The sequence below is a fragment of the Anser brachyrhynchus genome (genome assembly GCF_964034855.1).
Source record: "Anser brachyrhynchus genome assembly, chromosome: 3".
Lineage (NCBI taxonomy): Eukaryota > Metazoa > Chordata > Aves > Anseriformes > Anatidae > Anser > Anser brachyrhynchus.
This window is the reverse complement of record NC_137696.1, coordinates 104,696,918-104,713,523: the sequence shown is the minus strand read 5'-3', so window position 1 is coordinate 104,713,523 and position 16,606 is coordinate 104,696,918. Positions and strand designations below refer to the sequence as shown.

The window sequence follows — 16,606 nt, the reverse complement described above, 5'->3', positions numbered from 1 at the left end:
ACTTTAATAAATGTATAAAGACTGTTAAAAAAGTGAATTCCAGAAAAAATATGTAATAAAAATGTTTAACATTTATGTGACTAAAATCTCACAATCAAAAGATAATTATCTGTATTGCCGTAAGAACAGTTCTCAGGAACATAATGTTTAGTTTTCAGTTGTGTAGAAATGAACTTCCCCAGTGAATGTCTCCTGGATCACCAAACTCTGCACATTGTTGCTGGAATGCTACTTATTAATTCTCTGCCTCAATTTTAAAACATTGACAACGATGTCAGCTTAGATTAGTGACAAGATGTAGAATCTTAAGGTTTTTCTTTGTCACATTAACACAATCTCTAACCTAATGCTGAACATCTGCAGAAGTTTTGTATGTCATTTTGTGATGAAGAAATAGTTGCTCAGTAGATATAATTTCAGTTTTTAGAAGGCAATTCTAAAAGAAATTTTACATCTTTGGTGTATACATGGAAAATTAAGAAAAGAAAAAAAAAACTAAACCTCAAAAAATATAATTTTCCTCTGGAACTATGGTATGGTCTCATAGTAAACTAACTGAGTTGCTAAGAAAACTAGGGAAGAACTCAAAAATCATCTTTTTGAAGTGTTTTACTTGGAATTTATGACTTTTGTCTGTAGCTTTCTTCAGAAATTTGAGATACCCTGGGGCTTGTAGTTTGAATTTTTGATATCTAAGAAATTTTCAAAAATATCAGCTAATCATAGATACCATTTGCCTCCATTGTTTTTCCTTCCTTATTACCTTAAGCGCATTAATTTACTTTAGTATATTAAGATGAATTTTCAAAATAGCAGGACGGATATGACATGGCATAGGCCTCTTCTATTAATTTCCAAAATGTTAAGCAGAGACTCGTTCATGAAATAGCAGGTAGATGTGGAGGAAGTTCCCTGATTTGGAAGAGAGGGAGACAAGACTTCACACCTTACCACATCTGAATTCCTCTGAAGCTGTTTATGCCATTTATTGAAAAAACTACTGGCTGCTAGGGGTGAGTTTCTGAACAGCATCTTCCGCCTTGTATAAGAAAGTTGGTTCCTGCTAGGAGATGTTCTTTGTTCCTCCTCAAGTGAGTGTGACACATTACAGACACACATCTGACTGAGTCTTTGTGACAGCCAATGTTAGAAGGACTGGTGTAGTCATGAGATGTTTCAGCACAGTTACTTCCATTAATACTCAAGCAGATGTTGTTTCTGTTCTTCCTAACTCCTGTCGATTATTCACAGAAGTTCACAAAAGGGTTATATTAACAAATATATTTTGCTATATTACCAAAATGGCAAACAAGTTAATTCTGTGACAGCTAAGATTTCGGTAGACCACTCTGTCCTCTCAAAGACTGTGAAAATAGAAGCTTTCTTCCAGACCTGTTTTATATCCTTCACAACTCCAGTAGTGACTGCTCCTATTTGTGGTTCTTTTCTTCAGTATTCTGGTATTCACGGTTCTTTTCTTCACTACTCAGTATGATTATTCTTTTCCTTTCCTCCTTAAAGATAAATGTGCAGTCCTGTACAATACCAGCATTTTCAACATTTTAATAAAGAATCACCTCTACTGATTCTTTGACAGCACAAGCTTTATCTGGAAAGTGTGGTGTTAAAGAGAAATACCTCTGCATGGAGCCATTTCTAGTTAAGTTTGAGGATTAATACAAATTCCAGTTCTGTCCAGGCTATCACCCGTTTCAGCAGAAGAAAATACTGATAATGATTCATCTTGCCTTAGGAAATCTTTAAAGCTAGTGGAAACTAGAAGCTATAGGTTGCTGGATTCATGTAAAACGTCATTGTATGCTCTGCTTCTACTTAGACACTTCTGTCCTAAATCTAGGAAGAGCATGGAAAAATGTTTTTCTCCAAGTATCTGCTGCTGGCAATCACGGAGGACAGAACATTGGGAGCACTGGCCTTTGATCTGACCCTGTTAATGTTCTTACAGGCTTGTGTTCTTATCAGTTTGAGTTTAAAGAATAGTGGTTCTGAATGGATTTTTTTTTTTTTTGATAGCCGTGGAAGATAAAACCTGTGTTAACTTTGCTGTAGGTATTAAGCTTTCTCCACTGTTACTGTGATGGTGATAGCACTTTCCAATTTATTTAGAAGTATTACATGATGTAAATGAGCTTCTCTGTGTAGAAGCTCCTGATGCATTATGAAAGTTATAGAATACTCTGAGCAATTATGCAAAGGCTGTGGAGTAGGTAGTAGGCAGTTCAACCTATTGTTCTCTCTGTTATCTGGTACCTCTTGATCTTGCAGTCTACATACAGGCTGTAATATGCATATCTCATTCTACTGCACATATAATCTGGCAAATATCCTTTCAATTCCACAGCACTTAGTAATCAAGTCTAGCTCTCCAAAAAGATACTGGTATACACAAAGGCTATGAGTAACAGTACTTCTGTACTTTACTGTGATCTGCTTTAAAAGCATAGAAAGAAGACAACTTTCATTATGAACAGTTCAGTGAAGACGTCTAATTAAGATGGTAGTTAAAGAAAAACAAAATATTCGTATTTGTAAGGAATGAGATGGAGAGTACAATGCAGTACATTAAAGCACCACTTGTGCACATTAGAAGTACCCTATCCTGAAATACTGAGTTGAATCATTGCTGTCGTCCCCCCCGCCCCTCCAAAAGAAAAGAATATAGCAAAGAGATTAGGAATCTAGATATAGTAAACTTGGTAAAATATGTGAGGAGCAGTCCCATGTGAATGAACATCAAGATGGTTTGCTCTGTGTAATTTAGAGAAAGTACCATTAAAAGAAAGCAAAATACACCTACTGCATGTTTCTGATAAATGATGCATCCGTCTTCCATAGGATCATGAAAACCATGCGTTCCAGTTTTGTAATATATCCTGAGCAAGAAAATATTCAAAAGCAGAACAAGTATAATTTAGAAAGACAAATACAGCTGTGGAACTTGCTGCCACAATGTGACTTCTGAGATTGACTTCAAGATCAGTTAGCACTGGATGTTTCAGTGAACAGTAAGAACATTCCTATGGATCTGGGATAGGAAGAAGTCTCATTATTATCAGTAATGGTTTTATACAAACAAAATAACTTCTCTTTTAATAGGTAAAGGATATGCTTCCCCTAGGGGTAGATTATTGTTTCATAAGCCATTTATTCATCTCTGGTTTTGATTAATTTGTTAGTGACTGTAGCCAGAAACTGAATGCCCTACTGGGCCTGCTTCACTGTGGAAATTTTTATATCACTTCTATGAAAGGCTTGTGAGTTTCTGAAAGCCAGCCTCTGGAGAATGAACTGGAAAGATTCCCCCTTTCCTACATCATCTCGATGAGTGGGTCTTCTTAGGTATGTTCATGCTGTGAGGCAGCTGTTTATCCAAAGGATATATATTGACTTGCTGCAGTTGTCTCAACACGTGCTAAGGTTTCCACCAAAGGACACAAGAATGTTCAGAGAGGTCTTGCTCTGACATAAGAAGAGGAGACAGTCTTTGCACCTACCACAGGACCAGACCAATATAGTGCTGCATGTATTGCACACATTGTGTGTGTGAAAAGCCAATGATATCAGGGCAGATAGACTGTGATGTTCTTAGTATTTCCATCCTTTGTGACCAAAGTGGCAGCCAGAACTGGAGTCTTACACATTATCCCAGCTTAGAGGAGCTAACAATGAAGTTAGGGATTGCTTAACAGTCTCCCGTAGGCTTGCAAGGAATTAGGAAGTCCTGGGCAAAGAAGGGTTCAAAGCAGGAGAAATCTTCATTCCCACAAGTAACCATCTTCTCATATTTAACACTGTAGATCCAAAGCATGTTTTTGCAAAGCTCTCCTAAGAGAGAATCTATATACTGGCAAACTCTGTCAGGCACTTCCTGGTGCTTTGACTTCTTCCTTTCTCCTGTATGCTCTTAACCTTCAACAGTTTTCCTAGGAGTATGTCCGGATAGTTCAGATTATTCCTCAGTGTCTTACATGCGTTCTGGGCTGTGGTGTGCACCTAGAGTTTGAAGTAAGGTCTCCCGTTATTTCTTGCAATTAACCAACACAAGAAGTCACTGCTAGACTTACTGGCTTCAAGCTTGTGATACCAACCCTAGAACCCTTTCTGTCAAATGATAAAATAAGTGTTTCATGTAACAGGACAGTCTAGACCTATTTCTTGATTCATCTCAAAATGAATATTATTTTTTTTCTGTATGCTTTTTCTTTTAAGTTAACCAGTTAATAGTTTAAACAGCCAGTGCATAGATAATGCATGACTCCTCTTTAGGACAAAAATAAGTAAATTCAAGTATCAGAAGCTTAAGATTGCCTTTTGCTGTTGATTTATGTTTTCAAATTAAGATGTCAACATCTTAGTTTCAATCAACATTTTCTGTTGGTGAGAAGAAATGAGTTTGTGTAAAATTTGTAGCAGTTACAAGAATGCTAGGGAGTGTGTGACTCATTTACCCATACAAAAGTTTATGTCAATTAAATATATAAGGCTTTTTAATATGATTAAAAGTTGAGGATGCAATTAAGTAATTATTTTTAGTAAAAGATTTTTTAATGTTTATTATTAAAACAAAGGGTACTGTTGTATTGAGTGAATTTGCTCAGAAGATGTATAAATTATTCAGCGGAATTTCGGAAATACAAGAACTTTAACTTTTGATTGTAAATAATTGACAGGAACAACAAAAACCTCTTTCTTTAGTGAAGGAAAACTTGGCTTTTTAGGATATGTACATGCAAATGTCAGTATCAGAGTGGTGGATTTGTTTCAGGTACTGCCAGCTTTGGTGCCATCTGTATTCCGGTTAATTCTAGTGTATTGGAGATTGAGGGGAAATAAATCTGGTTTGTTTGTTTGTTTGTTTGTTTTTTCTTAAGATAAAGAATTCTGGCCAGTAGGCAGTTCAGAAAAGTATCTTAAAATTGGTGATACATCTTAATATTGACAGTGCTCCATCTGGGTAGTTCTGGCTCCAAATATAAACATTTCCCTTGGTATCTAGTGGAAAACTGTTACAGGCATATTAATAACTCCAGAGAATTTTGCTAATCTTCATTCCACTAATCTTAGCATTCAGTAATCCACACTGAAAACTGGCAGTTTTACCAATGTTAGCAATGACTTTCGAGAGTCCTGTACTCTTTAACATTTTTATAGTTGTATTTATTGGACCAACAATTATTAGTAACAAAACCTGAATTTTTTACTGGAAGCAAATTATGTTTCACAACACATAATCCTGACATTTTTAAGGAAACATAAAATCCACTTTGCCTAATTTTAGTATTTTTGTTTACATATTAATTATAAAAATATTTCATATTATTTGTTTAAATTAGAGTTTCTTTTTCTGTATATGTACCATTAAAATAGATATATAGATAAGTGTTCCTGCTCTCAACCTAATAATAATTCATAGTTATTACATGAATAGATTGATATAATTCCACCTTTATTATGTCCTGTATGAAAGATTTTACAAAAATACAAAGTCATGGTCTTAAAGTGAATTTTGCTTTGATCCATTTGCATGCCAGCTCCTTGGTTTTCAGGAACAGTCACATTTGTATGCCTGTGTGAGCTTCACTGCTAACATTTTAATAATAGGTTCTGGTAAAATCTCTGACTGTATAAAACTCACTCCTGATCAGAGTATGGCTGATATAGCTGTCTTTTATTTTTAATGCTTTAGCTACCTCTCTCAAAGCAGAGTAGTTTGATTTTTCATCTTCATGGAAACCTTTTCAAGTTGCATAGAAATGTATTGCTATCATTCTACATTGTGTAGTCTGTAGATATTAAATCTTTTTTTACTCGTAGAGCAAAAGGAAATATGCAAGTTATGCTAGACATTTTTTACAATAAAATGATCTGCAAAATCTGGAGAATGTACGAACCTAAATATCTTTCAATCTCTTTCTAACTAGGCTAATGTGTCTGATTTTACTCATTAATTTCTTTAGGATAACAAGTTGTAGTATATTCACAATGTGTATTATGCTTAAAGTATGCTAAATTTAAATATAAAACAAAGAGTTGAGATGTGTATCATGATTTTTAGGAAAGACTGAAGTCAGGAATGGGATATTTAAAGGACTAGAACCTATATAAGCCAGCTGTGAGGTATGATGGTCTCAATTTTTATATGTTTCTTTAATGGAGCATTTTGTAGTAACTTAAGAACAAAGTTTTAAAATAAAAGGAAAAAGTTCTCAGGTTTCTTTTAAGAAAATAAATTATTTTCTTTAAAAAGTGTTTTTGAGGCCTTCATTTGTCATTTATATTTCAAATAAATTAAATTCATTTTTCAGTGTTTTTTTCTTTCTCGTATGTATGTGAAACAGCTGTACTCAAAACAGCATGGTTGTCCTTGTTTTCTTTTCATCTAGCAATTCACTCTCCTGGGTTGTGCAAACAAACAAACAAACAAAAAAAAAAAACACTGATTTAATTTGGACAAATATGATGTAATCCCAAATGCAGAAAGTATTATCTGTACATTCATTTTACATTGTTGTGATTAAAAAACAAAACAAAAGCAAACACAAGAATCATCTCATCTTTCCTGCTCCATTATGAATGAATAAATGGAAAGCTCATTTGATTTCTGTGTGGGAAGAGCTGGTCTCAAAGGTTATTGTCAGTGCACGCTTTAGGTTGCATGCAGCATTAGTAATGTGAATATTCCCTCTGATAGCAGTGAATGAAGTTACACGTGTTTTTTAGTCCTATAGAGGTCAGAGCATTTGCAGGAGTAGGAACCAATATAAGCAAAGTGAGTGCAGCATAGAAGATGCTGATATTTTAAATCAGCCTTGTAAGAGAATTATATATGTGTATAATATACATGTTTTTTTTTGTTTGTTTGTTTTCATTGTTCTTATTTTGCTAACTGTTTAGCATGTTTTTATATTAAATGACATGCCCTGTTTTGAGCAGTCGTTGTATGTCAGATGTGTTTGCTGTATGTTAATTTCTGCCGTAGCACATTTCTCTTAAGGATGTTATTTTGGAATGACGTATCATAAATGACAGCATTTATCTCATATAGTTTGAACTGTCTGTGTTTGACAATGATTTGCTTTCCCTTAGCATCTAATTTTTATGCTCTGCAATGCTTAGGGTTTGTGTATTTATTTAACTGTAATACTCCTTTGTACATATACATAGCTGACCTCTTCAAATTGAGCAGCGATGTCTCCTGAATATTGCATGCAGCTTTTAGCTTACTTTATGTTGTAAAAAGATTCTTTTGTGTCTTTGTAGGATAAGAAATGTGATGGATTTTTACCAATGCATAAGTTTGTTTGTTTGTTTATAAAGGAGACATATTTCAATATTAATTTCTTATTTAAGTCACTAAGGACTTGACTGAGTAGACATGAAGCAGCAGATGTTACTGGTCAACTTTAAATTCTACACTGGATAAGTTGGGGAGGATAGATTGCAAGATTGATTTGATGTTCACCAAATCACTCCCTGGATCTGTTCTTAGTCCCAAACTCAGGGCATGCTCACATGGTCAGTCTGGCCTCTGCAGACAACTGGTTTGTAAGGAAAGCGAGACCTGCCTTAGCGTGCAGCTCAAAATCTAGCAGATTGAAGAAGCTTGTGCCTACAGTGGAATCATCAATATATCTTCCTTCTTCTAGTGAAGCCAGTTCTAGCAGTTGAATACCAGGGAGATGCAAAAGTGCTGTATAGTATCAAGGGATCTTCTGTATGCAAAATTAAGTTACAATTTCTCATTGTTAAATTCTTCTGGGTAAGGGGAAAAACCTTGTTAAGAATCAAATGTTGTAAGGTTTGAGAAGTACAGTTGTAATAAAAAAGCAAAGAAAAACTTCCTTCCCTATCACCATACACAGTGACCTTCAAGCCTGAATATTTCCTATCCATCTTTAGAAACCCATACCCAAATAAATTATATGATTATAATTGCACTCATGTATGCATTTCATTCTGACAGAGCAGATCATGACTGATTTTTTTCTTTGATTCTGGGTCATCAATCTGAAAAGTCAACAAACAGTCTGCTAGGAAAAGGAATCCTTTCCTTAAGCCAAAAACTGCATTAATTTAAATGAGACTTCCATGCAGAAGGAACACTGACTTCTCCTAGAGTGTGTTTGCATAAATCTTAGATAACTTCTGGCAACACTCACCTCAGTGATGTATGAAAATCCTGAGTTCTTATCCTGTGCAGAGCTACAACTGATATTAATGGAAGTATTACGTAGGAAAAGGCCAAGGACTTTCACAGCAAAGAACTTCAAGCAGAATGACTTAGCCTTCTGTACCTAATGATTATTTTCCATCAGGTTTCATCACAGGTTTAGTCACTGGAATGGCCACACACCTTATAAAATATTAAAGCTAACATTTGTCTGTAATAATAAGTGACAAAAAACAGCTTTGGATATGTAGTTGGAAATACTTTCTTGTATCTGCTGACTGAATCGCCATGAAAATAATGAATAACATGATGGCAACAGCTGTATTAGTAACAATTAGCTTGTACAATTGAATGTTAGGCAAGCTCTTCAGTGCTCGACTCTGAAAAAGATTTCCATAAAATCTTCGTATTGTTCCGGTTTCTTAAAAACTTGATTTCTATGGTATTGTTCCAGTTTCTTAAAAACTTGATTTCCAGGTGTATCAAGAGGCACCTCCACAGTGAATTCCTACCCCAGTGCTGGTTTTACAGGTTTTAACCCCACACAATAGAACTGAAACATGAGTCAGTGTGGGTTCTTTTCTCACAACTTATTTGCCTCAGTGATGCAAATTAATAACCTTTTCTTTTCTTTCTTTTTTTTTTTTTTTATCCCTTTTTAGAATGGACTAGTTTTTTAATTAGAAAGTTCTAGTGTTGCAGTCAGTTTCACTAATGCCCATTATCAGCTTCCTTTATGAGATGAACTACTTATTAAAACCTGGAAATCATTTATCTTTCAGAATATGTAGGGATAGTAAGCTCTTGGGGTTTCTGTTTTTTAAGGATTGCATTTTCATTAAGCCATTGCATTTTTTGACTGTTAAGTATAACATGGCAGTGTCCTTTTTGAGAACTGAACGTCTGTGTTTGCAAACCAGATTCCATTCTGGAAAGAAACTTCTCTTTACAGTGCTTCTCAACTGACATAAAAGAGTTAGTGTTGATATAATTCTGTTTTAACAGGCTTTGACGTGCTTTAACAAGAGAATCCAGAACTAGTAATGGAACAATGTTCTTGTACATTATTGTAAATTATGGATTTCGTGAACTGAAATAAGGCTCTAAATTGACTTTAAGACATTTCTGTGTGGTCATGAACTGAAGTATAGAGCCTGTACTTTTGCCTTTTTCTCTTCAGCTCATCATACTTATATAGAAGAAAATGAATTCCCATAGTACCAACAAAGAACACGTGGGTGTTTTCTTCTTCCTGTTGTTTTCCTTTGTATTTACTGTATAGAAATTGCTTTAAAAATAGTTTTGTGCTAGAGATACTGATTTTCACTTTCCTGGCAGTGGTGAAGCAGCTTATTAAGGGATTGTTTAACCACTTCAATATTTGCCTTGTATCCCAGAAACAGCACAGAGATGCTGGAGTATATTCTTGAAGCTATGCCAAACTATTCTGCTGTTTTTGGCCTATGTTAGCATGCTAGGCACTTTAAGATCAAGAAAAGTCCATGAAGTTCCAATTCTGTCCTTTTAGCTCAATCTGATTCTTGAAACTGTAAGGTTTATGTGTGTATTATGTTTTCTAGCTAGCCAGCTGCTGAGAGTTTACAGCCAGCCTGGGAGAGGATTTCTTGGAATGATTTATTTCATATTGTAAAAACGGTCATAGAAAAGAACATGTTATGACCGTCTCTTCCATTAGAAATTCTTTGAGGGCATCACTATGTAACTTAGCAATTCTGCTTGATACCAGAGGTTCTCTGGTCTTGTTTATACTTGGTATTTCTAAACGTCTCTGTATTGATCTAAAACCTTAAAAAAGGTAACAGAAAAAAATATTTCTTTATACAGAAGACTAAAAATGGAGGTCTGCTAAGTTTCAACAATCAGAGACTTAATAGTAGCACCCACAGACCAAGACATACTGCCGAGGATAAACTCAGTTTTGAAATACGCATTCCACATGTTTGGTAAATAACCAACAGAATAACTGGCTGATGGAGAACTTCAGGAAATGAAGGGATCAAATTTAGCTTAACAAAGGAGAAGCCACCACTGTGAAGTAGAAGTGAGGTTTTAGATGTGCCTGCATTTGTGCTCTATTCCCTGCACTATCCTTCAGATAGATCAGCCTTTGAATATAAAGACATATAAAGACGTTTGTAAGCTGTTGGTTACTTTATAGTAAGTTTTAGCTAGACATTGACAAATTATTCATTCCAGCTCACAGGGGAAGGAAGTAGGTAATTTGTTACTGTCTCCAAGAATGATGGAGATAACAGAAGAATTGGAGGAGGATCCAAAGTGGGACATTGACAGAAGCAGAAACAAAATACAGTCCTAGCTGACTGTGTAATCAGCTGCTATCCCAGCTGACATATCACAGGGTATTGTGATCAAAGTACACTTACTACTTGGCTCTAAATAATTAGCATTTTGTAGCAAACCTGAATTATACCCACAACTGAAAATTAGATTACCTATTAACATTTGAAGAGTTGTATTTTCAGTTGAATATTCAAAAAGAACAAACTCTAGAGACATAAATAAATTACTTAAAATTAAAAAGAGATAGTGAAGTTCCAAGTTACTGAAGTGCTTCTGGTCCATTGTTAAATATATATCATTATAGCTAAAGAAAATAAAAGATTACAGTCACTCTTATAAGACATTCAGTATTTCTGTTTTGTTAGAGGGTATTTCCTCCAAAAAAAAAAAAAAAAACTTCTGCCAGAGAATTAAGTGGTTCCAACTGAGAACTAGAAAAAAGAAATCAGCATTTGGATGGCTTTTAAAGTTTAAACACTATGGTAGTAAACAGTGCAATTAAACACTGCAATTTATTACTGAAAAATATTTAGGAATCCCAAACAAAGATATTTTGTGGGTTTATAGCCTGATTTGCTAACAAGGGTTCTTTCGGAAAACGTGCAAATTGTTGTTTTTGTTTGTTTGTTTTGTTTTGTTTTTTAAGCCGAATATATTAAAAGGTCAATGCTCAATCTTAAGCTATTGCTAATTGGCAGTGATTACATCACACAATGCTGTGCTATTCAATAGGCTGACAATGATCATAGGAGGCTCTGAGATTGAAGCTGATAGATATAGCTAGTTTTAGATACCAAATGTGTATGCACTGGTCAGGAATTTGTGCTTCTGTTGTATTTGTTGGTTACTAAATTACCAATTTCAAATAATGTCTAAGATGTTTTGGTTGAGTTCACAGAGACCCACTTAATAAACTGTATGATCTAAAAATGGATCAAATGTACAGAGAAGCCAAAATAAATTTGTGAAGTGAAAGTGACACTATTTAGCAGAAGCAACACTTCAATGTAATTTGAAGAAATGAATGATAATTGTTTTCACACTAAAATGTGGGAACACAGCAGGGCAATTCCAAGAAGTACCAGGATCTTTCTCCCTTACTGGCTTAGAAATAGATAAATGCATTGTAATATTCACAGCTTTGATGTTCTCTTCAACTCACCAACTCCTTATAGAACATTTTTCACTCTGTGGTAAACATCTCTCCTGTCTCACCGTGAATTTAGAGCCCTAAATTCCCACACCGTTCCTTCTGGTTCCTTGCAGCATAATGTATCATACTCTATTTACTGTTAATATATGCACAGTAGAGGATTTTGTTTCTTGTTTAAACAGGTAAATACATTGATTAATAAATACTGCATAATTTATTGGAGAGGTAATATGCGGTGATAAGTTAAGCTTCCCAGCAGTACAGAGCTTTTGCCAAGCTTCTAGTGTATGCCTTGTCTTTCCAACTGAAATTTCCGCGAAGTAAAATTGATACAGCATCTTTCCTCACTTGAGGCAAATAACTATAATTAATGTTAAAGAGGTGAACCAAAATTTTAGGTGGAGTTTCACTTTGAAAAAAAAGATCAGACTTGTTGAAAAGAAAACTTTTCATGGAAATGTGGGAATTCAGATGACTGTGTGCTTACTAATGTTTCGTAAAATAAATTTACTCAGTAGTTGATTGACAAGCTTGCATTCAGATGTGAGAGACCCTTCAGTCCCCACCTAATTCAGAAAAGTGACACTGAAGCTGAGAGCCCAACTTCCAGATGAATGCCTTGGTCTGTATTATAGCCTCATGTAGAACAGGTCTCTTCTGTGACTGCCCTATCCAGTGGCCTATATAATCAATCTTTCTTTCTTTGAGACAGTAGATGGTTGTTTATCCATAATGGTGCAAGAGAACTGGATAAACACATAACCAAAAACAGAAACAAAACTCAGTTGACCTCTTGTGATGCCATTTGTAAGGAATATAAATGAAACTAAGAAATTGCATGGAGATGAGCTCTGCTTCAGTGAGTTATTCTATTTTCATAGCAAAAACTAAACAATTTGAAGCTATTATTCACATTTTTCCAATTTAACAAATGTTATTGTGGATAATCATAACTAAAGTGTGGCCTCTTGGTATATATCCCAATACGTTTAGGAGACATTTGTTGGAAGATAACATTTCAGAGACACCAAGGAATGGATTACTAGGGGTAATGTCTCGGTATTTACAAAGGCAATTTTGCTGCATCTTGTTTGGAATAGTTAAAGGAGAAGCTAGTTGCTAGTTGCCATTAGGTTTGTGGATGAAGTTTATGATGGTGATTTCAACCTGTATGCTTTGGATTCTCCTTACTGACAGGCAGCTTTCATTTGTGTGTGACACTGAAGCCACCGTGCGCACTGAGGGGCTTGAATATACAGCCCTGGCTAAGGGGATGGGACTAATTAGTCCCATTGATCACCACACTAGCCTTGCCATATCCTACCATTCATCAGTTCCCAAGGGTTAATTTCGAACTCAGTCTAGAACAAGCGCCCTCCTACAATGACTGACTAATCCAAGCCTGACCATTTAATGTCTGATTTTGTGTTTTCAATGCATTTGAGAAACCATAAGAGAAGATAGTACTCTGTTCTTCAGCATGCTTTGTTTACTCTCAGTTTGTGTCTCTTACCATTTTGGTGAAACAGCCTTGATCCTCAAAACACATCTGGGTGTTTACATCAAGTAACAAAGGTAAGCTCAAAGATCTGCTGCCTGCGTGCAGATCATAGAGTAGGTTGTTTTTAGTTTTGTTTTTTATGAGCAAAGAAAAAAAAAAGGTGTTAATGCAAAGAAGTAAATTTTATAATTAAACATATAAAAGAATTAAACATAATCCTGAAACAGAACAAGCAGAACATCTCAGTTTCTTAGGTAAGTTTGACACCCAAATCCATTTCTGTATTTTCTTTCTTTTATCAAACTCATGTACAAAAGAAGGCTGACTAAGTCCACAGATGGTTTCCCTCTCTTCCTTCAGTGATTTCCTGTATATCTTATTTCTACCAAGTAAACTTGTAAAAGTTTAAATCAAATAACAGAATGTTAACACTTACTGCTTTGATTACTAACTGTTGTTTTTTTTTTACAGTGTTGTATACTTAAGGGACAAAATAGCTGGAAAGGTAGACAGGGAGGAAACTTACCACAAAACAAATAATAAATTAAGACCAATATATAGTTCTTCTCTCTTGTATAGAAAAGTGTCAAATATTTTGAAAAATAATTCAAATCGTTCTCTACTTCCGCTGCTTCCTCTCCCTAAATGTCCATGAATTGCAGTCATAACAACACCACGAGTGTCATAGGCTTGTAAGTACGATGCTTGACAGAATTGCCCTGGAGGTTCAATTACTTGGGTGTGTGATGATGAATGAAAACTGCTGCGGCTCTCAGAAGATCTGCAACAGACTGGCAATTGTTTGATCAACTGTGGCATCCCTATTAAAGGTCTGGTGGGACTGAAGTGTTTCAGTAGTTACAGAATACAGGCATGTCAGAGCTTTGGCCATTCCCAAAGCACAGCAATGCTGTGAAGGAGGCAAAAAAAGCTCACTTGCAGAATTACAGCTGAAGTGCTCTGTATCTGGAATGCATATATAACCCTAAGAATAAATATTTCAGTAGCTGAGGATAAGCAAACTGCCTACTGACACCTTTACTAGAGGAAGGTGATAAAAATCTATTCTTGGAGAAAATCCAGAACTAAAGAGGTAAAACAAAACAAAACAAACAAAACAAGAGAGGAAGGCAATGCCATGGAAGCGGCAAAAATATTGCTGATGCAGTATTATCTAGCAGCTGGGCTTGTGAGTTCGTTAAAAGATTATTATCACAAGACACAAGTGCATTTGACTGTTGACCTGTCAGTTTCCATGAAGAAACTGAAAACAAATTCTCAGCAGGATCTCAGGAGATATTCTGAAGTACACATTTGTAAGGTCTTGAACAGTACATGCAATTTTACATATAAAATTCAACTGTGAAATTGCTGGTTAGTGTCAGGGAAGAAAGGTTAATACGTTATTTATTTAGGTGTCTATTCAGCTGGGCAATTGAGCACATGCTTTTTCTTAAGTAGTCACGTTTAAACATTTCATTACATTTCAACAATAAGCAATTTAAGCCCATGCTGTCTTTTTTGTTGAATGAGGTATATTTGATTGACAGCTGTGACAAAAGAAAGGTTATTTATTTTGCGGATCAATAGGACTGCTTCACCTGCCATTGAATTCTCATTGAAAAGTCAGTGTTGGCTAGGCTTATAATTGTTAAGTCAGGCTTAATTGTCAAGAATTCAAGACTGATGACTACAGTGACACGAAGTGAGATGGGGTGGAAACGTGGGGGTTCAGGACTACACATTGTGCATTTCAAGGGTGCTTGTATGCATCTCATCTCTGCTGTAATTGCATAATCAAGTTAATTACAAAATAGAGCTGAAGTAAAGCATGTCTTGGTAAAAAAAAAAAAAAGATCTGAAATGTGGTCTATTTATGAAATATTTTCTGAATGCAAAGCCATATTTTAAAAGCCTACTTTCCATGAGAACATTGCTGCTGTTACTGACAGTCAGGATGCTTACATCTGTGTTATCAAACAAGTGCATTTTCTATACAGAGGTATACCATGACACCTCCGTTGGTTACCTTATACATCATAAATGCAGAGAATGAAGTTTAATTTGCTGTTGAACAAACTCTCCTTTCAGGTGTCTTTGTTGTTACAAAAGCAGCCAAATCCCATTTTTCTTGCAAGAGACATTCAGCCAAAAATGTATGTATTCAAAATGAGCATTTTCATCACTGTAATCAATTTTGAGCCTAATATGTTTAGTGTAATTTAATGTAAGGTGAGAAGTATGAACAGTTAATGACTTGCCAAACTCTTTCATTTAACTGTAAATTGTAAAAGCATTTCACGATTAATTTAATTCAATATGTCTTGAAACTTAGCATTCTGGGAATATTCTAGCATTTGATAAGTCTGCTTTCCATAGGTACATGAAATTATTTTGTGCATTCAGCTGAGCCCATGATTTTTATCTGTGAATCAGTGAAATCAAAGTCTAAGTCACCATAAGATAAGTGGCCTTAGATTTAATCATCTTAGTATAAAAAGTTATATTCTCATTTTAGATTAAACGATGTCACAGCTTCAACTATTAGATTACTTCAAGTTGTGTAAATATTTACATTTTCCTGTAATATGGTGAAACATCTGGGGAAAACATATTTTTACTAGTTATCCTACCATTTGTTGCCATGTGCTATTTCTTATTAGCGTAGATTTTTCACTAAGTTTCTATTTATTTTTTCATCAATCCAATATCCAAGGAAAACATTATGGGGAAACAAGTGCACTGCAAGGGGAACAGCTCAGGATTATCACTTCTGTGTTGTTAGTTGTAGATTTTTTGTTTGTTTTCCATTTTGTATACATTTTTTACACCCATCCATCATGTTGCACTTCTCCTCTCTAACATAAAGCAGTTCCTAAAGAATGGGCTGTCTGTCATGAAAGAGGCGAATGTTCTTTGTTTGCTTGTTTTATATTCCTAGTCCCAACCTGTAGAATTCCTGGAGAGCAAAACTGTGGAACTTTTTTTGATGTCATCTCTACAGACATTCATAAACTTCTTCGTAAACTCATTTCCAGAAAGTAGAGCATCTCTTGCTTACTCAGATGCTGCACAGTTCACCAGTGACAGAATTAAGAAATGGACCAACTTGCTTTAAAATGCAAAATATGGTCAGTGACCTATATATGAACCTTAAAATATGGTTCAAACGGATATTTTGTTTTTGATGTCTGCAGTAAAGATAAGGACTGAAAAAACCATGCAAACCATGCGCACCATTCCTAAATATGTCCTGGGTGGGTTATATATCTCAGCCACATGCTGACAGGTAACACCATCTCTCTTCCATCCTGTACACCCGTCATCTCTCACTGCTGTGGGCTACTAATCATTTTTCAGATACAGTTACTGTCCTTTCTGCCCCAGGCACATTACCCAGCTCTTCTCTCTCTCTCTCTTTTGTTTTCTCTTCGCATTC

General features: G+C 35.2%; 1 protein-coding gene across 1 annotated transcript in view; it reads left to right on the top strand.

The window, feature by feature from the left end:
- DLGAP2 (DLG associated protein 2) overlaps window positions 1-16,606 on the top strand; it is a 463,115-nt gene that overhangs the window by 223,109 nt on the left and 223,400 nt on the right. The window lies entirely within an intron of this gene.